Raw genomic sequence first — 26,217 nt, 5'->3', positions numbered from 1 at the left:
CTACGAATCAGAGCATTTGTCTATTTTTTCCTGACTGATATCACTATCCCTGATTGAAGAACTTAGATCCAAAGACCACAGAACTACTTTCAAAGTCCTGATAACACTAAGGTCATGATCAACAGAATGCTCGTTAGGGTCAATTTATGACAATCACACTAAAACTCTGTAGGTTCCTCTGTAGAACTCTAGGACGTCATGAATCAGTACTTTGCACTTACCCATCTCACCAGTGTGCCTCACTGAATTAACTAGGGGAGTTGAAGATAGAACTTTCCAAATAATCCCTAACTCATCCTCATAGTTTGATCAAATTGAACACTTACAAAGACTCTTAGACAAGCAGAAGATAGATGTAGGGGCACAAACAAAAATGAAGGATGTGAGACTTCTAGTTCTGCTCTAACATTTGAAGGACTCAGAAATTATTACTCCTGTCCTTACAGCAAGAAAAAACAAGGCATACTGAAAACCAACAACTTTTCTTGGACTTACAGAGAACTGATCTTTGAACAAATGACCACCTCAAACTCTAGAGAGGCAGTCACACAAAGCAGAATATAGCTCCTGAGATTTGTTTCCCTGGAGCAGAAGCCTATAATAGTTTTTAGGAAAAATTGAATGGTTATTTCAGTGAATTGCTGAGGCTGAGGGTGGGCTAGCATAATTCCTGGGAGCTACAGTCATAGGTGGGTCCACACTTACTTGGGCTTTCACTCCAGGCACCCCACTAGTTTCTCCCAGTGAGAATCTGAGAAAAATTTGCTCTTGGCCTTGGCTGGGGGAGGAGAACAATAGCCATCTTGAAACTTGCTCAGACTTTTCTCCCTACAAAACCTAACCAAAGGGCATGAACTTGCCAGAGGGCAATTCTGATACTTTATCACAACTTGGGGAAGGTAATTTTACCTCAGATTCAACCTTCCTGTCTTATGAAAGGAGAAAAAAAGAAGAAAACAAAAACAACAAAAAAGAATCAAAACAAAACAAAACAAAAAATTAAAGTTAACAGGGAAGAGGGCTTCCAGGAAGTGGATCGGGAACACTGCAGCCAAGGAAAAGCATAAGAGGCAAGGGAAAAACAAGTTATGCAGTTGCAGGAGGAACAGAAATACTTGTGAAGAGCACACTCTCAAGATACTAGCTCCCTAAAAGACTGAGCCTTAAACAGAACATTATAGAATGTTCCTTCTTCCCCATGCCACATCATCACACCCCAAAGCCTCTAGTATACTAAATGGATTACAGGCTTTCTCTGAGGAGCTATGTAAGGAGAAACTTACAAATCCAAACCAGAAGACAAAAACAAGAACACTAAAAGAATTTGGGGTTTCTGGTACCTGTAATTAAAACAAACCTTAGCTATAGCTCAGCTTCTAGCCATACTTACACTAAAATCCCATTTACCTGATTACCTATTACCTGATACAAGTAGAGTTTTCAACAAAAAATTCCAAGGTATGGTAAAAAACAAGGAAAAATACATTTTGAGGACACAAACCAAGCTTCAGAAATACACTCAGGTATGACAAGGTGTTGGGATTATCAGACAAGGAATTTTATTTTATTTATTTATTTTAAAGACTTTATTTATTTTTTTGACAGAGAGAGACACAGCGAGAGAGGGAACACAAGCAGGGAAAGTGGGAGAGGGAGAAGCAGGCTTCCCAGTGAGGAGGGAGCCCAATGTGGGGCTCGATCCCAGGACCCTGGGATCATGACCTGAGCCTAAGGCAGATGCTTAATGACTGAGCCACCCAGGCACCCCCAGACAAGGAATTTTAGAAAGCTATGATTAATATGTAAAGAACTCTAATGGAAAAATCAGGTAACATGCAAGACCAGATGGGTAATGTCAGCAGAAAGATGAAAACTATAAGAACCAAAAAGAAATGCTAGAAATAAAAAACATGGTAACATAAATGAATGCCTTTGACACGTTTATCAGTAGACTCCACACAGCTGGGGAAACAGTAAACTTGAAAATAGCTCAATAGAAACTTAACCAAACTGAAACACAAAGAGAAAAAAAAAATAAAAACAAGCTGAACACCATACACAAAAACTATGGAACAATGTCACAAGGTGCAGTATACACATAATTGGAATACCAGGAGAAAAAAGAGAACAAACCAGAAGAAATATTTGAAGCAATAATGGCTGAGAACTTTCCAAAATTAATGAAAGATATAAGCCCACAGATCTAAGAAGCTCAGAGAACACCAAACAAGATAGATAGGAAATAAAGGATGTTTATACCAAAACCCCATTCTATCAGTTTTCTCAAGATAGGGTGGATTTTGTTTTCTCTTGGTACAAATATTTTTCTAAGTGGATATGATGCTGATGCCTCTTCCTGAAACGTGACTTTCCAATACTTTGCTTGCTTTATGGGGCAGGCATAACCATTATGTTGGTTCTGAAAGTATGTATCATCTCAACAAATAGGGGCATGCACCACAGCACTCCGTCCCCCACCATCAGAGCAGGACCTGTTGCTGATTGCTACTTTTCTCCCAAAGGTTACTCAAAAGGTGCTTAACTTTTATTAGTCCTTTACCTCTATGATCCAACTTACTCTTAAGATCTATCCAGGGAAATATAGGTTTAATTACCATAGACTGAGCTGCTTTATCTTATCTCTGGACAAGAAAATGAATTAAAATATTCTGTAGTCAAGTCTCATTTATCAGTACAAATTATCTCTGATTCATTTACTTTAAAACACCACATTCTATAGCTAACAATGCACAAAGTATGGCCATGACTTGTTTTTCAAGGGGAGGATATCATAAATCATATTCTGGAGGACATCATAAATCATATTCTGGAAGATATTCCCACTGGGCTATCTGCTCTCCTTCCATTACCACTCAAATGGGATAATTATAAGCAGAACTTTAAGAAGGTATTTAGAACATCATTAAATGCTTTGTGGAGCTTTCTACTTTTATACAATGTTTCAGTAAGAGAACATATATCAAGTACCCCTATGGAATATGCCTGGTGTATGTGAATTTCACATTTTTATACTGTTATGTGGCAAAAAACCATGTTTCTCATAAACAGGAACTCATAATTAGTTTTTACTAAAGTATGGATTCTCAAAAAGGGAATCCTGGGTATTTGGGGAATATCACTTTTACTGAGTAATTTTTTGGAATTTTATTTTCAAATGAATGACGATAGTTATTTTTAGTAGGTTATATAATTTCAAATTATTCAGGCAATACAAGCAAAACTCTGTTGTGTTGGAAAATAGCTACTTTTTAAAATATTAAAATTTTTATTTGTAAAAAAATTAATTTCTGAGGTTTTCTCTGACAGTTGCATGTAGTAATTTGCAGGGAAATTTTCCATTTTCCCTGAGGCTCCAGACTCCACCAGAAAACACTATGTCGTAGGTATTTCTTAATTGGCCTTTAGAATCAAGTTTCAGTCTTGGCAGAGACTGTGGAAGCAACCTTATCCAACATCCCCACTCCCTCAATTGATGAAGAATTGAGGTTCAGATTCAGGAAGTGGCTTGCCCAAATTAAAAAAGGTTCTAAGGTTCTTTGCTAATTAAAATAGTTAATTTAAAGTAGAATTTATTTTTGAGTTGTTAGAAATAGTAAGTCAAGGGAAAAATGTCAGAGCATTTGATGGCCAAGAAAACACACTTTGAGATATAATATAGGACAATAAGCTATGGTATTATAGTTTCCTTTTAAAAAGAAGATAATGGCAAATATCTAATAATATTCATTCAAAATACAGATTAAGACTTAGGGTATAGATTCTATTCTATTGATGGGGACATGACAGAAGAACCAATACTTCACCCTAAAGGGCTTCAACTTCTCTCAGTGAACCCACTTAGATTTGATCATTTTTTACTCCCTGTTAATATGCTTTCTGCATTTTATTGATATGTTCTTAGAATAATATAATCTTATAGCTCTAAGGAACTATTCAGAGATCCATTTAGAACAACTAATTTATTTTATAAGTTAAAATAAATGAAAAACTTATGCTAAGAGTGATGTCATATTAGGGAATATGAAGGATCTTGTTTATCTCATGTGTCCGTGCTATACTTTTTTCAACTGAACATGGAGCATATCTTTTCTTTTTTATATAGTTTTCATCTTATTAGACACTAATCATTTTAATACTATTTTCAATACCTAAATAACTTTAAGAAAATATCGACGACCTCTAAAGATCTTCTGGAGTAAATCCTGAATGAAACATTTAAGTGGCAAAAGGAGCTCTTAGAGGTTCAGGTCACAATTTTAGAATTTCAAATTAAGATTAGCTTTGCCTATGCAGATATATTTTAAAGGCAAATATTGTAAATAAAAGCTTTTTTTTTTTTTTTTAAAGTCTAGCATCAGTGGACTTATCTGAATATAAGCCTTCTTTGGCGTTAATAGTGGTTCTGCATCTAGAGTTTGGAGATCCACATCTAGAGTTCAGTAGTGGACTCCTTTAGAATCTCTGGCATTTTGAATTTCCCACCCGATATGTCATTTTACACATGTTGTAATAAATTAGCTACAAGATGTAGTGAACAAAACATTAGCAGCAGTTTCCTACATTTATCTCAGATTTATATTTAAAATACCCTATTCTAATGATCAAAAGAGAGACTGCTTTAAGATAAAAGAGGATTTCAGCAAACATGTATATAGTTAATTCCTCTACTAATACAGTAAAACAAGCAAAACCCTTCTGGGTCCTTCCTTCCTCTCTCTCTTCAAAATATTTTGGTCGATTGGATTTCCATAGATTTTTTTTTTTTCTAAAATTATTTGTGGAATGCCTTGCCGAGTAATTTCCACCCAGTTTTATATATTAGAAATGAGCTCCACACACTTGTGTTTACAGAGGTCGTACTTTTGTTGCAGCTTTAACAGTAGTGTGAATGAAAATTACAAGGGTAATGTCATTATATGATAATCCTTTGCTTTTAAAAAATTTGTTCTCTTAGCATTTGGAGATTATTGTTAGTCAGTAGAGAATACTCTTCTTTCCTGGAAAATACTCCATCTCTCAATTTAAGAAATACATTTTTCTTTCATAAAAATGAGTTCAACATGGAGAACAATTCACTGATCTTTATAACAGGACTACACAACGTGGCATCTCTGACCCAAGAGGCTAGCTGACTACTACTGTGGTTATTGCTGTAGCTATTTTAGGAGTAGCCCCTGTTAATGCCTATGAAAGCTTTGGTACTGACCGAATAGCAATACAAGTATTTGAGAGAATACTGAACTCAAAAGGGACTGCCAGTTGTGTGAACATAATAAACTGACTTTCCATGTTGGTGTGTAACAACTGGGTTGCTTCTGGTTCCAAATAACAAAGTTCCTGCCACAAACTGGCGTAAAACAATAAGGAAATTGCAAAAGTTTAGAAGTTGTGTGGGCCTCAAGTTTGTTAGATTCTGCAGCTCAATTGCAACATTAAGGACTCAGATTCTTCCATCTCTCCAGTCTACATTGTACAATATGGATTTCTTACCCTGTGCCTAGAATATGGCTACCATAATTCAAAGAGCTGCTTATTTCCTTATGTACAAGTCTCCTCTTCTGTATCCACAGAATAGTTTTTTCCCTATGTTCTGATTTAGCATAAGTCGTTTGCCTATTGCTAGGGAAAAACCTTACAAAGATCAATCTAGGTTCCTTAACCAGTTACTGGCAAGGGAAATGGGTAACATGACTGGCTTTGCTAATTAGAGATCATTCCTGGATCTGGTGTCAATTCCCCAAGCTATATGTTTTTATCCATGAAAGAAGGCTGGAATGTATATTGGAGACTTAAGTATAATAGGTTCATTTTTCCTATTTAACAGCCTCCTCTTATAGATTAACATAGAATACTTTATGAAAAAAGCTATTTAGGGCAATAAGAATATGAACAGACATGAAAGTAACAGAGATCTCAAGTTTCTTTATTTTCAACAAGGATATCATCTTGCACACAAACCCCCATTTCCCTAATGGGGGATAAACAATAATAAGGATTAAATATGTCATTAAATTCTAATTTAGAATGTTTTTTCTCAGTCTAAATGAGTGCCTTTGGGGCAATTTAGTCAATGAATTTAAAGTTTAACTCCCTATCACATCTGCCTTTCTAGCCTCCTGGGGTCCTGGTTCCTCTTCCTCCCTTCTGAATAAAATCTGAGTACGGGGGAACTGACATTTTCTTAAGTTGTTGGCAGGGGACCCCCGTTCACACAAAGCCATTTCTGCAGCTTGGTCATGGCTCATTACTACTAGGCTCCGAGTTAGACCGTTCTCACTGCCTCAGACCTGGACACTTTGCAGCTGGGGCACCGCTTAGTCTGCTCTGAGACAGAGACAATTGTCTCAAGACAATTGCTCCCGGAAAGGTGAGCCATTGCTCTTTGTTGAACAGGCACCACTCAGGCTCTTTATGACTTACAGATCCCCTGATATCTGACGATAACATCTCTTTGGTCCCCTGGCTTTGGTGATTCCTTCAGGCTGTCAAATATAGCATTCCACAGCTTCTTGCTGGAATTTTGGGGGTAGCCACTAAAGGGCACTTAGTGACTTCTGAAGTTTCTTGGAGATTTCACTGGAGGACTCATGGCATTGGCATAGGATTGGATGAACAAAGGCTAATTTACTTGCATAAGCTCTTTTGGGACATTAGCTCTCTGGCAAGGAGTCAGTAGGAGTAGGCAAACTCATGGCTATGGTGGCTCTGAGAAGTGTAGGGAAAGCAGTGGCCCACGCGGAGTGAGGTTGAAATGCCTCAATTATCATGGCAGATTGTGGGGAAGGGATTAAAGAGCCCAGTAAGATAGGCGTGTTGGAATGTGCATATTATGTGAAGCTACAAGCCCCACCAGAAGAGTTGTATATTTATGAGAGGGGCCAGAGGGCCTATCAGTCATGTTCATCAGGAATGTGCTGCCTGAGGGAGGTGCGTTAGCAACACTGAGACATTCAGCGGTAGCTCTCATCGGCAAGCTAGGGCTTATATGAGGAAAGGTGGTCACAGAGCATGGCAAAGGGACTGATGAGGACATAAAGCAATGGAAGCCAGGCATGGCTCTTAACCACCAGAAGCTGGGGGCTGCAGTTGTAACAGCAAGTTCAGTAACATTTATATTTTGTCACTGAAATCTTGATGCATGTTTGTTATAGCAACTAGGACTTCTCTAACACAGGCATTTGAAACTTAAAGGGGCTACCATAATATAAAACTAATATATGTGGTATTAACTTAGGCATCATGTGCCAGATGGTGAGAAAATGTGAGGATTCCCAATTAGTTAGTAATCCATTACTGAAAATCAGATTTTTTTAATTAAAAGATTTTATTTATTGGAGAGAGAGAATGAAAGAGAGAGAGAGAGCATGAGAGGGGGGAGGGTCCGAGGGAGAAGCAGTCTCCCTGCTAAAGAGGGAGCCTGACGCAGGACTCAATCCTGGGACTCTAGGATCGTGACCTGAGCCAAAGGCAGTCGCTTAACCAACTGAGCCACCCAAGCACCCCTGAAAATCAGATGTTTTTTGCAAAAAAGCTAATCAAGAACCTATATCTTACTTTGTACAAAATTCCTAAAACCCCAACCAATTTCCTTAAATGTAACTAAACTTGGTAAAATGTCTGTATATAAATAAAAAATCATCTTGTTTAGATGAAAAATCTTAAAATTATTACTCGCCAACAACTAATAATTGCTTTGCATGTAAAAATGCATTTAGTTTACAAACCATTCATATGCAAACTGATCTTCAATATATCTACTATTATTCTGATGTTCTGTCAGTTATATTGAGAATGTATCTTAAGAGTCATCTCCACTTTTTTGTTGTTTAAAATGTTATATTGGGTTTCGGGGAACAGAAGTGAATATATATGTATATTTACTAAGTGCCTATTAAAAATACGAGCTGAAATTGGATTACTGAGAGATATACCTATTAAGTTTGTATATTGAAAACAAGATGTTTTCTACTGAGAAAACATTAAACTGAAAGATACTTTTCAGGGTATGCCTGTAAATACTACAGGATGAAAGCTGGAGATACTAATTATGCATTAAAAAGATGGTGGGATCAATGGTTGTGAGTCCCAGTCAGGATGGGGAATTTTCAGAGTCCAAGAATTAGGTGAAGTGAACCAGAAAGATAAGGGGTAATGGTCAGAAATGTTTAAACTGGAAAAGATTTTAGTATGACATATTTTCTTTCTTTTTTTTTTTAAGATTTTATTTATTTATTTGACAGAGAGAGACACAGTGAAAGAGGGAACACAAGCAGGGGGAGTGGGAGAGGGAGAAGCAGGCTTCCCGTGAAGCATGGAGCCCGATGCAGGCCTTGATCCCAGGACCCTGGGATCATGACCTAAGCCGAAGGCAGACGCTTAACAACTGAGCCATCCAGGTGCCCCAAGCATGACATATTTTCAAATCTAGGGAAATCAATGTCAGATAGTAATCCCAAAAGACTTTGTCCTGCCCTCTTACCACTTCTCACTCACCCCCAACCCTGGAGGCTTCAGAGGTCTCAAGGTCTCATATGAGTGTTTGAAACCAAGATGAAAGAGTGGCATGGCAGCCTTCTTTGTTCCAAGCTGGAAAAGTGGAGAAGCTTTAACTTTGAAGGAGAAAACTTTCCCATGTATTCAGAAGTAATTATTTGGCCCCTACTTGTCATGCTTTTCTGAGTCTTCGAAGCCCTCTTTACCTCCATAGCTGTGTATTTGTCTGCTGCAATTCTGTAAAGAAGCATATTGCCCTGTCAGCTAGCCCCCGTTTCTTTTCAGTCCACCCCAGCTAAGGCTGTCTCTTGGTTTTCAATGCCCTCCAGGAGGCCTTCATGTACAAAACAAGGATGTTTCCTCCTCCTCCTCCTTCTTTTTTCTTATTTAATGGAGATGCTAGCAATTCCTTACCCCAGTCCCACCATGCCCCAGCATGTGGAGGCTGTTCTGTGCCTCTCCCTTATATTCCTACTTACTTCCCCTTTCCTAGTTCTTTTTGGTCATGTATGACTATTATTGAGAAACAAGATGCCAACATTTTTCCCCCGCAGAGAAGCACTGTTTCCTCTCCACAGTGCCAGAATCCACCCCACAGTTGAGACCTTCAAAATACAATCATTCCTTTTTTCTCCTTCTTCCTTCTTCACTATCTGAGGGAGGATTTAGCACTGAACCTCCACTATCCCCTGTGCCAACTCTTAGGTTTTAGGAGATAAAGAGTAGTGATGAGGATTCCTCATAGTATGTCCTTTTTTGTTCCAGGTTTCATATTTTGTGTTCCCAGTAGATTATCAACCCGTTAAAATATGACAGTATATAGAGACACACATATTCTGTCTGTGGTTATATGTATTTATGTTCATATGTCATTATTTTTCTTTCTGTCCTTCATTGTCTCCAAGTCTCAGGTTAGTTTCTTTTATTTGGATAGGTCCTTTCCTTTCCTTTCCTTTCCTTTCCTTTCCTTTCCTTTCCTTTCCTTTCCTTTCCTTTCCTTTCCTTTCCTTTCCTCTCCTTTCCCTTTCCTTTCCTTCCCTTCCCTTCCCTTCCCTTCCCTTCCCTTCCCTTCCCTTCCCTTCCCTTCCCTTCCCTTCCTTCCCTTCCCTTCCCTTCCTTCCCTTCCCTTCCCTTCCCTTCCCTTCCCTTCCCTTCCTTCCCTTCCCTTCCCTTCCCTTCCCTTCCCTTCCCTTCCTTCCCTTCCCTTCCCTTCCCTTCTTTTTGTTCTCCTTTGCTTCCTTCCCAAAGACAAAGACAGTTTATTACAACAATAGCAGTGGCCAGCGTATCATCCTTTTTCTTGTCCCAGTTCCCTGAAACCCAGTTCCTTCAGGGTGACACAGGGTAGGTCAGGTGACACACACACATGGGGATGCATTACAGGAGAGGAACCCTGAGCTTAGGGAATGCAGATCTTTCAAAAAGGTAATAAGACTGCCTGATTTTTGTCATAGAGAGACAGCATTTTTATTGCAATGGCCAGTAAACAAATCTGCCCTTTGTTATCTCAATCTCCCAGAGCTGTTTGCTGTACAAACATCCTTGGAAAGATAGGTCGGAGCAAAGGCAGTGTGCTTGTGAGACAGGCAGAATGGAAAGAGACTTAGAAATTGTCTCCCAATCTTCCTTCTACGCATTTTTCGCTCACTGCTGCCTAAACGCCCCTCTATGAACCTTATGCTACCTGATAACCTTTTCTTGTTGCAGTCATCTACAAACCTTATGTTACTCCCTCTCATTTTCTGCAGATTTCTGAAAAAATCAGTGTATTGATTACTCTTAATACAATCGCTTTTGGGTTCTATGACTTCTTTTCCTTCATAATCTTAACCTTTACTCTGTTTTCTGATTATTTGTGAAATTGAACATCATTTCATATATTAGATATTTGATGGATAGTATTTTCTTTCAGATGCTTTTGATAGCTTTCTGATTCCTTGGCAAGCATATATAATACTCTAAATTCCAGTATGGTGAATAGTATTGATGTATGGCATCTGCTTTTTTTTCTTTTCTTCCTTTGTAGTTATCTTTTTCTGTCAGAGAGTTTGAAAGAATTTTTTTTTTATCTTTTAGATTCAGAATTTTACCATGCTAAGAGGTATATGTAATTTTTCATCATCCACCTGAAAAATAGATGATTCTTTCTGGTTTGCAAGCTCACATTTTTTTTTCCTTAGGAATTTTTACTGTTACTATTTGTTTAATTATTGCCACTCTTTCATATTTTCACCCCCCCCAACACCACTTGGACCTATTATATTACATCTCCTGTTTCTTATCTTCTCCCATACAATTTCTATCTCTATGTATTTGTACTGTAAGATATTTTTTGGAACTTAATCTTTCAGACCAATAAAACAAGTCTTAAGAGTAACATACTTTCCTTAAATCATTTCTTGATTCCTTTAGTTTGCTAAGGATAAACTTGGTTTTTGACTGTGTCTTATTTTTTGTGTGATGCACTGAATCTTCTTAAGTGCTTTATTATGTAGTTTTCAGATATTTGTACAACTAACTCTTCAAGCAATTCTGTATCTTTGATTTTTGTGTTCTGAAATCTGGCTCACCTTGTCTCTCTGACTACTAGACTCCCTTACATAACATGTTATTTTTTTATTTATGAACTCATTTTAGTTCATATCTGGTTATTGTAGCATTTTTTTCAGGATCCTTTAGGTGGTGAAAGACAAAGAAACCTTGACCTTGTGGGATATAAATTTAAAGAAATGACCAAGATGCCCTCAATGTTCTCCTTAATGACTGAACTTTATATAGGCTTCTTCTTAACCAGAAACCCCTCATCACCTTTTTCTTAAAGAATTTCCTTAAAAAACTTATAATTGTAAATCCTTTCTCTGCCCCTTTTTAAAAGCTTCTTGCCATTTTTTTTCAACCCAGGGTTGATGTGAAATGCAATCATTAAGGAAGACAGAGTCTCTATATTTTTGTTGGAGTGTAGGAGCCTAAACTCAATGGGCACCAATTAGTAAACAGACGGCTGAATCACAGAGAGAAAATTGGGGAATAACTCAATGTGCTTGATGCATCCCATTGATGAATCTACCCCCAACACTCTCCAGTACTTTTCCACTAGCACCCTTCAGCACTTAAGTCGCCCTCCTGACTTTTCTTTTGGCAGAGTTGACTTTAGTCTCTCACTCCTTGCAATAGTCTTTTCTTTTTTGTTGTTTAGAGAGAGTGCATGGAGTTGGAGGGGGAAAGGAAGAGAGAATCTTCCTGGACACTCAGCATGGAGCTGGATGCAGGGCTTGATCTCAGGACTCTGAGATCATGACCTGAGCCAAAATCAAAAGTCAGAGGCTTAACTGACTGACCCAGCTGCCCCTGCAATGGTCTTGAATAAAGTTTTCCTTCCTTGTTTAGCTTTGGTACAATTTTTGCTTTGACAGAACCTAGGAAGCGTACTGTTTTCTATCCCAGTGGCAGGAGAGACTCAGCTGACCAATCTATCCTTCCCTGGGCTCTAGGAAATCAAGGACACTAATTATGTTTCTATGGGGTCTCTATCCTATCATGTACAGTCCTCTGAATGTCAAGCTTGTGCCTAGATCTGCCACTTTGCAGTTCTTATCCTAGACTCTGATGCTTTCCTCTAGACTTATGCCAAGACCTTTCTGTATGATTAGCCGGATTGCTGCCTAGTTACCCAAACCATGTAATCTTTAAATTATCAAAGTACTAAATGTTTATAAGTATTCTAAATAACACAAAAGGCTACCAAATAAAAATGAGAATTCCTACCTATAATTCCTTTCACCATAATCCCATTTGTTTAGTGGTTTGTCAAAAATGCAGACTTTTGTTTTATTTTGTGCAAATGTAGAAACATGCTAATCATATTTTTCTGTAACTTGTTGTTTTTACTCCTTGATATATCTTTGAGATATTCAATTTTTAAGTCTTGCAACGTTGGTACATTTAAGATCCTTGTATGCCACACCTTCACATTAAATTTGGTCAAAATTAAATGCACTTACCAAATCGGAATATATTGCATATATAGTTATTGAATACCCTGGCAAGAATAAAAACTAAGGGTCAAAGAAAAAATGTACTTCCCTTGGCAGATTTTATGAACATTTACTGTGAACACGATTTCTCTCCAAAGGGTCTTTAAATTTCAGTGGTAATACCCAGAAACTACAGAACAATTTTATTAAACTACGGTGAATTGGTTGAAAATAAACTGGCTGATTGACAAATAGATCATAATGACAAATTGCTCAAAATGACAAATTGGTCAAAAATGAATATTTCTAGTCATTGGCTTCAAATTATTTGTAATTTTGTGCATCATGGAGATGTTTTTGTAATTTTTATGCAGCTTTAAGTATTTTTTCATTTTATCAAAAGTTGGGGGGGAGAAGTAATTTTTTTTGTGAACTCTGGGAGGATTTAGAAAATTTGTACATGTTTCTTAGCATTTTGGTTCAATTTTCTTCTCTAAGCATGTCACTGAATGTTCATTGAGGTTGCACATCCTTCCTTCCACAGCTTCAATCTTGAAAGCAGAAATTGTTTGAAATTGTAGCAATAATAACAGAAAAGGGTAAAAATTATGCTTAAAATGTTCCTGGAAACCTTGCTTTAGAGTAAAATACATATGCAATGGGAAAAGACAAAAACATGATTAAAATAAATGAAGTAGACAGCATTGACAGAATACAAATTAATTATAAAAAATAATAACTTTAGAAAACAGAAGGTGTTATACAAATGATGGTTAAAGTTTTGAAATTTGCCTTTGGACAAATCACCTGGAGCTGGAAATAAAACGAAAAATTCATGAACATAAACCAAATGAGCATTATAGTTAAAAGGGAATTTTTTTTAAATTTTATTTTATTATGTTATGTTAATCACCATACATGACATCATTAGTTTTTCATGTAGTGTTCCACGATTCATCGTTTGCGTATAACACCCAGTGCTCCATTCAATACGTGCCCTCCTTAATGCACATCACCGGGCTAAACCACACCTCACCCCCTCTCTTCTAGAACCCTCAGTTTGTTTTTCAGAGTCCATAGTCTCTCATGGTTCATCTACCCCTCCGATTCCCCACCCTTCATTTTTCCCTTCCTACTATCTTCTTTTTTTTTTTTTTTTAAACATATAATGTATTATTTGTTTCGGGGGTACAGGTCTGTGATTCAACAGTCTTACACAATTCACAGCGCTCACCATAGCACATACCCTCCCCAATGTCTATCACCCAGCCACCCCATCCCTCCCACCCCCCACCACTCCAGCAACCCTCAGTTTGTTTCCTGAGATTAAGAATTTCTCATATCAGTGAGATCATATGATACTTGTTAAAAGGGAATTTTAAAAAATGGAAGGAACAGAAATGTAAAGATACTTAAGTTGCAAACACCTCTATGTGTACAAAGTTAATAATATATGAAAATAATCAGTGTCAGGAAATACATTTGTCCTTTCAGCCAATTCATTTGTGATGTCATCAACTACTTCAAATTTATTTTTTTATTAATCACTCAGCAGTTAGCATGCATGATTCTTAACTGTCCTTAAATAGCCTTAAATACATTTGCTGTGTCTGTGAAATTAACAAGATCTCCTCTGCTATCCATGAAAAAAGGGGGATATACATTCACATCTCCATAAGAGGAACTTTGAACACATTTATATGTGATTGTAAGTAATAAAATATATTTTATTTGTAGCTTTTGAGTTGAATTTTTCTTTATAGACAAAGTTATATATCTAATAGAATGAATTAAAATTAAGTTCCTTGTAAATATTATGTTTTCAGATACTGAAATGGACAGCTTTAACCCACATTTTTTCTTTGTTTTTTTGTGAGTAATAGCAGAAGTTTCCATTATCTGTCTTTGTGTTCCGTTTCCTTCTAGCATCCGGAACCGGCAGCCCAGCACAGAGCAGGCATGAGACTAACAATGGAACTCTTCTGGGCAACACTGTCATTAAGAGACATGTGACAATTTCCAAAGAATGCTCCTTTTAGAAACAAGAAAAAGAAAACAAAAAAACCACCTTTTACCTTAAGGATAATGAAGTGATTCCTTAAAAATAAAGACAGCATTAAGGAAAACAGTCTTTCCATAAAAATCAAAAATATTTTGAGGAATCTTTCACTACTTAAATGAAATTCAATTCAATGGCCTAAGAGGTCATCAGTGAGAAATGTTTCATTTCTAAAGAAAAGTTTTACTTCAAACAATCAGATATAACATAAAAACAATACTTATAAGAATTATATACTTTTAGGTATCCAACCTATTCAAACTTCTAAAAAAAAAAATGTAGGAAGACAGAACTCTCTTGGCATGGACCTGTTGCTTTAGTGTAATAAGATCAAGTGGCAAAGAAAATATTTCATAATATTTCATAATAAGTAAACATTAACCTAAGAAAACTTGAAGGGAAAATGGAATGCAATTCACTAGTGGATCTTGGAATAGTGTCTCTATCATATTAATAAGACATGTTTATATATTGACTACGAATAGAGCTTGTTCCCATTTTCATCTTACTGTTATTATACTCAATTCTCAAGTCCTTATAAATCCTCACTCTATCATAGAAAATACTTAAGTAAGAAAACTCATCACTGACTTTCTTGAGGAATCAAATAGGAAAGGTCTAATGCAGAATAGTCTCTCTAAAAAGGAAGAAAATGGACAAACTAGAAGAATGTGAAAAAAATAACATTATTGCTGGGTAAATTTTGGGGTTCTTTGGAAGGTTACTGGTTGGAAAGTTTTCTCTGGGTAGTAATATTAGTTTGAGAAAAATGAATTCAATTTAAGAAGGAGAAAAATCAGTTAGATTCAAGTTTAATAACACTTGATTTAGAATGAGTGTTTGTGTGTGTGTGTGCAAATAGACATACAAGATTCTACGTTCTAACTCCATAGTGACAGAAATCCCTTTAGTTTATTAAAAATAACAAAACAAAAAGATTTGGGATAATAATAGCATTTGATTATGTTAGCAACTTCTTAGGATTCCATAATGGAAATATTAACTTGGGTTATTTCACTGGAAAGCTGAATAAGATTAGAACTTTATTTTCTTTACAGATTTTGTTCACTATATTGAGTTCATTTGAAAGTCCTCAGAAGGGGCGCCTAGGTGGCTCAGTTGGTTAAGCGGCTGCCTTCGGCTCAGGTCATGATCCTGGGGTCTTGGGATCGAGCCCCACATCCGGCTTCCTGCTCGGTGGAGAGCCTGCTTCTCCCTCTCCATCTGCTTGCCACTCTGCCTACTTGTGCTCTCTCTCCCTGTCAAATAAATAAATAAAATCTTTAAAAAAAAAAAAAAAAGAAAAGAAAGTCCTCAGAAATTTCACCAGCCTGGACTAGTCCTAAACATTATCTCAACTCTGGCTTGAATGGGACTTCTCAATTCAGTCTGGTAATCCTTGTAGGAAGCTGTCCATCATTCATATGAAAGAATAAATGTGCCTGTTTAAACAATCAATTTTCTAGAATTTCAGTCAAATGTTCATATACTGCCAAAAGTCTTTTTTTTTTAACTTTTCAAATTTTGCATCATCCAGAAATGCCTCAAAATATTAGGTTATATAGTCAAAAGTGCTGAATACTAAATTAGTATTTTAACATAAATGTATGGTAGGCAAAATCTCTAACTTCATGCTTTTAAAATTCTTGAAAATATCCCCACCTATATTTCATAAACAGACTCAACAGCTTGGTTTGGAACATTTTGCCCTTTATGATGCAAAACTTCTCTTTTCAAAATTGTAATTTTTAGTTTTCTAAATTATATAGTACAGTGGTGCCTTTTAGAATAATTAATAAGGTCTCTCAGTGGTACACCTTCTGTGAAACAAACAAATCTAGCCTCTATAGCAGTCCTTGAAAAGGCCTTAGGTAACAAATAGCAGACATTTAAGGAGCAGTTCCGAACATAAATGCATTTTGTAAATCATTGAGAAAACTTTTGCTAGCAGGATTTACAGAACATAGGAAATACACATTCTGGGACGTAGGAAGTTTAGAACAGCCTCGATCTGAGGAAGGTGACACCGAAACTGCTCAGTTTTAACTTTAAAGACTATTGATCCTGACATATGAAATGTCACCTTGAGTATGAAGTTTCAAACTAAACAGGATGAAGCCTAATAAATAGCTTAGTACATCACATGATGTGGCATCAGATGCTGGCAAAACTTTTGCTCTTTACAGTGTTGGGTGAACAGTGACAAACAGAACACCATGAGGGAAATTACTGTATTATATTTTAATATAAGAGGAAGAAGAACATGGCTTAACATAGACAAATGCACATGTATGTATTGTACTATGCATAAAAGATACTTGAATGTGCTGTGGTGTACTGTGTTTTAGAGACACAAGTTGGTGAGCATAGGGTAGGAGTGTCTGCACTCATCAAAAAGGAAGGCTGGAGGCAGCAGTGGATGGGATTTTATAATAGAAATCACTAGATCATTAGCTGAGGTTGTCGCTGGCTGGCGAGCAGGTGGCTTGTTTCATGGGAACTGATTTGGGAAATAAAAGCTTTTCAAAGAAACCTGTTCATTGTGCTTAAATATGTGTACTTATAGAAATTGTAAATGGACATTTATGCCAATTACAAACAATTGCTAATCAGTGCATATCTCCAAATATACAGAATTTTAAAAATGTATTCTACAATTAATTTGAAGTGAATGATAAAGATGAATAGCCCAACAATCTTGGGACTCTTCCCAAATTTTGCTTGAGTTTGAAACCAGTAAAATGTTTGGGTAGAAAGATTACATTCGTGTAAATAAAGAAGACTCTGGAAATCCAGGTAAGTTGTTTCTAAAAAGTAAACACATAGATTTTTCAAATTATAACAAAATTCTGGTCAATATGGTAAGCCAAGCTAATATAGAAAGACAACCCCACTCACTGCAAATACATATATTGCCACATACATACATGTTAGGTATAATAAAATACTTTCAAACTCTACAGTTAGTTTTTCAAATAAGAAAAGGAGTGAACAATTTCTAGAACTAAAAGGTAACTAGAAGATAATTTGGTCAATGTTAGCCAAAGCAGGAAACAGAAAGCTATAAAAATCAAGCAAAGGCCTTTGAGGTTGTGGTTTTAATGCTCAAAGAGAAATGAAGAACAGTGTCTCAAGTTTGTACAATATGGGGAACAGGTGTATTCCCGAGTAAATCAGGGATCCACTGACTATCCCATCCAGGGGTAGGTACCTGAGCAGCTGTGCCTACTGACATTGGGAAGCTGCATGTAGGTACCCGTCTAAGTTGGGATATGAAAGGATAAAGATTCATTGAGGAGGTATCTGAATCTCAAGCTTGACTCATAGCTATGGGGCCTGATACAATGCTACCTACATGGTTCTGGAAAACTGAGCTGAGAAATTGGCAGAAAACTGATTCAGAACAGTTGAAACTCACAGGGTCCTAATAAAAACAACTTGAAATCTGGCCTGGACAAACCAGTATTTGGGGAGTGCCTATCAAAAACAGTCCTCATTAAGGGGTGCCTGGGTGACTCAGTTAAGTGTCAGACTTGTCAGATTTCGGGCTCAGGTCATGATCTCAGGTTCACGAGATCAAGCTCAGTGTCGCGTGGTCTCTGCTTGTGATTCTCTCTCTGCATCTCCCTCTGACTCTGCCCTCCACACATGCAACTCTCTCTCACTCTCTCTAAAAAAAAGGAAACAATCCTCATTGAAAATGAGTTCATAATCGGAAATTATAAACCATGTATGATAAAGACTAGAGAATTTACATGCTGTGAGCTAGAGATAAGAAGAAATACAAAATAATGTGTTGAAAATATTTAATAAGATTCAAGATAATTCTGATGATCTGGCATACTTGATGTCTGGATAAACCATTCCTGAACAGAACACCTAACAATTCTGGATGATATACTTAAAATATGTTTTTAAATGCATTACTGAACTGGTAGGAGGTAAGAAAGAAATTGTAATGGCTGCATATAGCCAGATATGACTAATCAGAGGTCAAAAATTATGATAAACGTGAATCTGAAAAGTTAAGGACAAAATCTGGCATTTGCCCTAAGGCATCTGCCCATCTGTCTGGTATGTGTTTTTTACTTTTTACGTAGCGAAAATCACACTATTCAAATGCAAGAATACTGACTGTTTGAAGGCACAGTGCATATTTATTACATGACAAAAGAAAAGATGAGCCCCTTAACAACTGTTAGGTTGATGAAATCGTAGCATTGGTAAGGTTTTAGTCATCCTGAATAAGATTTTAGGGGTTTGAGGTTCAGTTCTGCCACTTCTTTTTTTTTTTTTTTAAGATTTTATTTATTTATTTGACAGAGAGAATGAGAGAGAGAGAGCATGAGAGGGAGGAGGGTCAGAGGGAGAAGCAGACTCCCTGCTGAGCAGGGAGCCCGATGTGGGACTCGATCCCGGGACTCCAGGATCATGACCTGAGCCGAAAGCAGTCGCTTAACCAACTGAGCCACCCAGGCGCCCCAGTTCTGCCACTTCTTTTTTTTTTTTTTTTTTTTTTTAAAGATTTTATTTATTTATTTGACAGAGAGAGACACAGCGAGAGAGGGAACACAAGCAGGGGGAGAGGGAGAGGGAGAAGCAGGCTTCCTGCTGAGCAGGGACCCCGATGCGGGGCTCGATCCCAGGACCCTGGGATCATGACCTGAGCCGAAGGCAGACGCTTAACAACTGAGCCACCCAGGTGCCCCAGTTCTGCCACTTCTTAAAAACAAAGTGTAACATACATAAAATGCCCAGAGTCTAAGGCTTAATGAATGTTTACAAATGGGTACCTGACACCTCCATTAGGAAAAAAGAATATTACAACAGACCAAGAAACCTCTCACATATACACCCATTCATTAACCAACCAGAAAAAAATGTCATGACTTCTATCATCCTATATTTGTTTTGCCGCTTATTGCACTTTGTAAAAATTGAATCTATTTGTCTATCTTTATTCAATCAACACAATTACTATTCGATGCAATCATGTCATCTGCGGCAATACTTCATTCCTATCGCTCTACAATATTTCATTATACGATTATACCATAATTTATCTATGTCTATTCTTCAAGGATATTTGGGTTGCTTCCATTCTTGACGATTACAAACAGTGCTACTAAAACATTCTTGTATGTGTCGTTCAGTGAATATATGTACACCCACTTCTGTTGGTCATACGCTTAAGCATGGTCAAGTCAGAGGGTATACATAGAATGAGCTTTAGCAGATGCTGGCAAACTGGCAAACAGACCCTAGAAGAGTATTCTAAGATGGTTTTTTTCTTACTAGCAGTGTATAAAGTTTCAGTTGCTCACATTCTGGCCAATATTTCATAAATATTAGACTCTTGGGTATGAAGTGATGTGGCATTGTTGTTTTCAGTTGCTTTTTCCTGATGAATTACTATGATGTGCTGGAAGACATTTTCAAATTCTTATTGACCATTTGGATCTCCCCTTTTATAAAATGCCTTTTTAAAATCTTTTGAATGGTTTTTGAAATTTTGTTTTGTGTTTTCTTTTTTTGGGGGGGGTGGATGCCTACATTTTACTTATTAATTTGCAAGAGGTCTTTACATAATTTAGATATAGTTTTTTAGTTATCTGTATAAAAATATCTTGTCCTACCCATGTACTATATGTTTACTTTCTTCATGGGGTCTTTTGGTAAATAGAATTTTAATGAAGTTACACTGATCAATATTTTCTTTATAGTTAGGGCTTTTTTGGTCTTACTTAAGAAAAAGTTTCCAGCCTACTAAGAAGAAACTGAATAAGGTACAAAAATCATAGTTTTGTTTTTAAACCCATCCAAGAATTTAAGATAAACAGAAAAACCTAAATATTCTAAGGAGGTGGAGACCATCCTAGGAGAGAGGTGCCCCCACCCCCACAGCTGCTTTCATCTTTGCACTTGGTAGGAAGTGAGTGAACCTATCATATAATAGCAAAAGAAAAAAAAGTACATTTCAAGAATTGTAATGGCTGCATATGGTCTGACATGACTAATTAGTATCTCAAGCAATCTCAGTTTCTGCCCATCCTTTAATTTTTTTCACACAAGGCCTTCACTGAGGGCCTAATAGCAGTGTATTAAATGCTGTCGGAAAACCAGAACAATTGAGAGAGTACACCCTAGAGCCACGAGGAACTTTATACTAGACACTCAGCAGCCTGGGAGCAGGACAGGAGAACTGAAAGAACGTTCCTTCAGGCACACAGGATCGCCGAGTGGATGAAGGTAGTGAGCTAAAGCCTGGAGGCAGAGTAAAAGGGCTGAGAAAGTCCCTCAAGATGTACAGGGTCTTTCCTGAGTTACTGAAGGATGGGAGAGGGGGAAAGGCTGTGAAAGATTCTCTGGGGATACACAAGGCTTTCATCACATGCAGGCAGGTGCCCTTAGCTGGCAGAAGGGCAGAGTAGCTGAGAAGTCCTCACAGTATGCAGCAGACTTTTATTTAGCTCAAATTAGAGCCCACTGTGGGCTGGGAACAATGTAGCAAAGTGGAGAAAGATCTCTCAAAGGTGAAAAGCTAGGAAAAGAAAGAGAAGTCCCCAGTCACCTGAAAGTCTGGATACACAACTATGAAACTGAGATCTCCTACAATTCAGAAAATTAGCTAATAAATTGAAAAACAAAGAGAGATCTCTGGAGTCCTGCCGGGGCTTAGATCTCAAGCCATGCTGAAGAAAATATTGATCTCAAAACCAAAATATTTGAAGCCAGTGGTTAAATGAATCTAACAAAATCTGCAACAAAGCCCGGAACCAGCTGAAATATATATTAGAGTGATTCCTTCTACTACCCTTGAAGCAACTTGATAGAAGAAGAAACATGTCTTGAGGTTAAATATCATTGATTTTAATCTTTATTTTCTTTGACATACAGTGTTTAATATATAATAAAACTTATGAGATATGCAATGAAACAAGACATGAGAATCATAGACAATAAGAGGAAAAAAAGTCAACAGAAGCTAATCTGTAGATGTTCCAGATATTAGTATTAGACAATAAAGACTTTAAAATGACTACGGTTAATATTTTAAATCACAGTGTAGAAAGGTGGGCAAAATGTATAATTATGGAAAGGGAACATTTCAACAGAAAAATGTGAAGTATAAAAAATAAAATGAAATACCAGAACAGAAAAATATAGAATCAGAAATAAGAAATTTATGCGATGGACTTCACAATAGACTCTGCACAGAGAAAATGAAGACAGGTAAGAAAACTACCTAAACTAAAGCACGAAGAGGCAAAAGGAATGTAAAACTAAACTGAGCAGAGCTTTCTAATACCTGTAACGTAACATTAGATGCACAGTTACAATTAGTGTTCCAGAATTGAGGAAAAATGAAGGGGGAGAAATTTTTGAAGACATAGTGGCTGAGAATTTTTCAGAGTTAATGAAAGATATCAATCAATGATCCAAGGAGCTCAGTAAACCCCAAGCAGGATTAAACACACACACACACACACACACAACCCTAAGCTCATCATAATCAAATGACTAAAAAAAAAAAAAAATCTTAAAAGTGGCCAGAGAGGAAAAAAGATATGTTTCATTCAGGGGAACAAGAACAGAAGATGGATTATGTGAAGGCTGGAAGAGAATGATGTGACATTTTTAAGATACAGAAAGAAAAAAAATCAACCCAGAAGTCTGTACTAAATAAAATATTTTATAAAAATGAAGATGAAATAACGATACCTTCAAAATCAAAAGCTGAAAAATTTTAGCACTGGCACAAACAATTTAATTTAATTTTTTTAAGATTTATTTATTTATTTATTTATTTTAGAGAGAATACGCATGGGAGTATGAGCAGGGGGAAGGGCAGGGGGACAGAGGGTGAGGGAGAGGGATAAGCACACTGCATGTTGAGCACAGAGCCCTGACAGGGGATGGATCTCAGGACCCTGAGATCAGGACCTGAGATCATGACCTGAGCCGAAATAAAGAGTTGGATGCTTAACCCACTGAGCCACCCAGGTGCCCCTGGCACACTTAGATTTTAAAGGAGGTTCTTTAGGCTTAATGAAAAAAAAATTTTCCTTAAAGGCCGTTGGCTGATCAAAGCGAATATAATGAAAATGTATATTTATAACCTATTTAGAAGTAAAATATATGTCAAGAAGAGCACAAAGGTTGGTGGTGGGAGAAATGGAATTACTTCTTTGTGAAGTGATGTAATATTATTTAATGTTATTCTGTGATAAGGATGTAGATAATTATATTTATCTTTTAAAATTTCTCATGAGAATATATTTCAATTTTCAGCATGCTGGTCCTATATATCTTTCCTTATAAGTCAGTCCAAGCTATTTCTATCTTAAGATTGTTTGAAAATATTTTGAATAGTATTATTAAAGTTTTACTCTTTATTTTTATTTTATATGTATATAATATATGTATATATTCACACATATTTATGTCCACAGACCATGAAAAATTTATATATTATGAGAGTATGTCTCTAGTTTTTTTCTATGTGTACAATTATGTAAAATTAATGATTATTTTATTTCCTTTTTTCAATCCTTATATACTTAATAAATTTTGCTAACCTGATTATGCTGTCTACAAACCCCAGTATAATAGTAAGTAAATAGAGAGCTAACAAACTAGAGGAAAAGCTTTCAATATTTCATCATTAGGAATGATGTTTGCTATAGTTTTTTTTCTCCTTTTTTAACTGTTATAGTCATTACTAGGTTAAGGAAGCTATCTTGTGTTTTAGGTTGCTAGAAGTTTTTGTTTTATTTGTTCTGTTTTTCTTTTTAATGTTTTAATTTTGGGGAAATTTGCTTCTCTTTACCTATCTAGTCAAGGAATTTTCTACCTTTTTAATCTGTTAATGGTGAATTATATTAGTTTTTGAATGTGAAATCAATATTTCAATCATTGGAAAAATGTCACCAGTCATGATATATTATCCTTTTTTTGTATCACTGGTTTCACCTTGTAGACATTTAATTTAGGACATTTGCATCTATGGTCAGGGGAGAGATTGTTCTGTGATAGTGCATTCTAACAATAATCTGATGCCATTTTTGTGAGGTTTATGCTTTTCACATGAAACATTTTGGGAAGTGTTATCTCTTTTTCTATTGTCTGGAAGAGTTTGGATAGAATTGGTCTTCCCTCCCCGGCCCCCTTAAATAACACTTCAAAGAATGTATTGGTTAATTCATCTCTGCCAAGGGACTTCTTTGTGTAACAGTTTCAATTGTTAAAATAAATATCAAACTAATCTGATTTTTAAATTTCTTCTGTCAGCTCCAATAAGGTCTGGGTTTTATTTTTCTAAGAACTTTGTCCATTTTATATAAAAATTTAAATGTATTGTTTTAAAGGTATTCAATGTATTTTTATATTATCCTTTTTTTTTTTTTTTTTAAGAGAGAGAGAGTACATGTGCACACATGTGTTGGGGGGGAGCAGAGAGAGGGAGAGAGAGAGTCTTCCGCAGGCTCCAGTCACAGTGCAGAATCTGACGGAGCTCCATCCCATGACCTGAGGTCATGACCTGAGCTGAAATCAAGAGTTGGACGCTTAACCAACTGAGCCACTCAGGGGCCCCATATTATCCTTTTAATGTTGTAAAATCTATCCTGATGTCCTCCTTTCTGTTCATAATACTAAGGTTATATTTTCTCTTTTGTCTTGAGCAGTCTTGCTAAGTATTTATAGATTTTATTAATTTTTTCAAAGACCCAATTTTGTCTTTTGATTTTTGTTTTATTGCATTTTAAAAACTTTATATTTCTTTGTTTCTTTCCTCTTCTATATTTCTTAGGTTTTATTTGCTGTTCTTTTCCTTGCTTCTTAAGTTAGAAGCTTATGTATATATTAAAAGTTATATAACTTACCCTATCTCCCCCATGTAAGACTCAATTATAGTCCTATATATTTTATATGTTTCTGATCTGAATCATTTACTCTTTTTATATTTTGCAATTGGGATATGTTGTTATGTGATTAATTTAAAACTAATTTAAAAATAGTGACAAAAATTATAGAAGCATATTTTAAGCATTAATTTACCTTAAAATATATAAGTAAAAATGGAATTTATTAGCTATGCTGGGTTGAATAGTGTCCCTCAAAAACTCATGTCCACTCATAACTTGGACCCATGCCCTAAACTGAAAATAGGGTTTTTGAAGATGTAATCTCATTAAGATGAGTTCATGACTGTTGTCCTTTTAGAAGAGGCAAATTCAGACACACATACACAAATGAGGGGAGAGAAGAAATCATGTGAAGCTGGAGGCAGAGATCAGGGATTGATGTGTCTAGAAGCCAAGGGACACCAAGGATTGCAGGCAACCACAAGAAGCTAAGAGAGAAGCATTGAACAGATTCTCCCCAAGAGTCTCCAGAAAGGCACCATCCCTGCTGACAGACACCTCGATTCTAATCTCGGGAACAAACAAACAAAGAATACTGTTTTGTTGCTTAAGTCACCGAGTGTATGGTGCTTTGTTAGGGCAACTGTCAGAAACGAATACATCACTAATCCCTTGATAGGGGATGAAGGCTTTTTCTTTGATTTGGGCTCACTGACTAGAATTCCAAAGAGCATGCTTTTGCTTATACTACAGTGTCCAGTTTCAGTTTTTAAAGTGCAATAAATACATCTGTGAAGCAATTGGAATGTAGAATTTTTTGCGATTTTTATGATTCCTTCCTTCTTCCCCCCAGTCTTGGATTGTGGCCTGTGACTGTTATGAAAACTGTTTTAAATGGCATACTCACCTTTATCTGATGTTGCTAAGTAGTTCAGCTTCATTTTTATAAAAACAACCAATGTTGTTTTGAATTAATAATTTTCTATCTATATAGTATTGACTTGAATAATCAGGTGTGAAGCAAGTGAGCATACAACTGGTGAGAGCTGACTTGTTGCAAGCAAACACCCTACTGTGAGCACCAGTCTGTGGGCCACGCAGCAGAACAGAGGGTACAGGGGAAACCAGAAAGTCTGTTTACTGGAAAAGACAAATCTATTTTGGTTTTCTTGAGCTTTGTTGTTTTACTTTATTGTCCTATCTTTTTTTCAGCATGTGTTCTTTTGATAAACTGTGGAACACGGTGCGGTAGAAAGAAAGGAGGGAAGTGGGCAGAAAGTAGGCGAGAGGAAGGAAAAGTATGCCTGTGGATGATTTCCCACTCCACTTTATGATGTCAAACTTTAAATTCCAGGCTACCTTTCTCAAGCCATTTATATTCCTTCTGATCTATTTCTCTTAGTTGCCAGGTAATATAAAGCAAGGAACACAACTTTTATCAGTACAATAGAAACAAAAATTGCTAAGAAGGTAAATCATTTCCATGCTGAGACCACAAATTCCAAGTATGTAGCAGATATGTTGGGATTGCGGTTTGTTTTTAGTGTAGATTTGATGATGTAAAAATTCCTGGAAATCAGTGAATGTGTCTTTTTTATTGAACAGATAATTAACATATACTCAACACTTAATATGTGCCAGGAAAGAATCTACTTGCTTCATTGTTCTTTTTTAAAATCACAAAATAATGTTTGATGTAAATATTATTATTTATTCCCATTTTACACATAATTGAAACAATAAATCTTGGTAATGTACCCATTCTCACTCAGCTTAAGAAATTGAGCTGGGATATAAAGTCAAG

At 36.4% G+C, this 26,217-nt stretch overlaps 1 long non-coding RNA gene across 2 annotated transcripts in view; it reads left to right on the top strand.

Moving 5' to 3' along the window:
* Nucleotides 1-26,217, top strand: part of LOC123848297 (uncharacterized) — an 844,895-nt gene that overhangs the window by 505,204 nt on the left and 313,474 nt on the right. The window contains exon 6 of one of the 2 annotated variants that reach the window (XR_008506546.2): nt 14,415-18,796. The exons of the other annotated variant lie outside the window; for it this stretch is intronic. This is a non-coding gene — a long non-coding RNA (uncharacterized LOC123848297). Of the gene's footprint in view, nt 1-14,414; nt 18,797-26,217 lie in introns of those variants that run through there. 2 annotated transcript variants of the gene reach the window in all.

This window comes from Mirounga angustirostris, unplaced genomic scaffold (genome assembly GCF_029215605.1).
Source record: "Mirounga angustirostris isolate CCGP_5_RB_7025 unplaced genomic scaffold, mMirAng1.0.hap1 SCAF_2, whole genome shotgun sequence".
In the NCBI taxonomy this organism is placed as follows: domain Eukaryota; kingdom Metazoa; phylum Chordata; class Mammalia; order Carnivora; family Phocidae; genus Mirounga; species Mirounga angustirostris.
The sequence above is the reverse complement of the archived record's forward strand: the minus strand, read 5'-3'. Positions and strand labels throughout refer to the sequence as shown.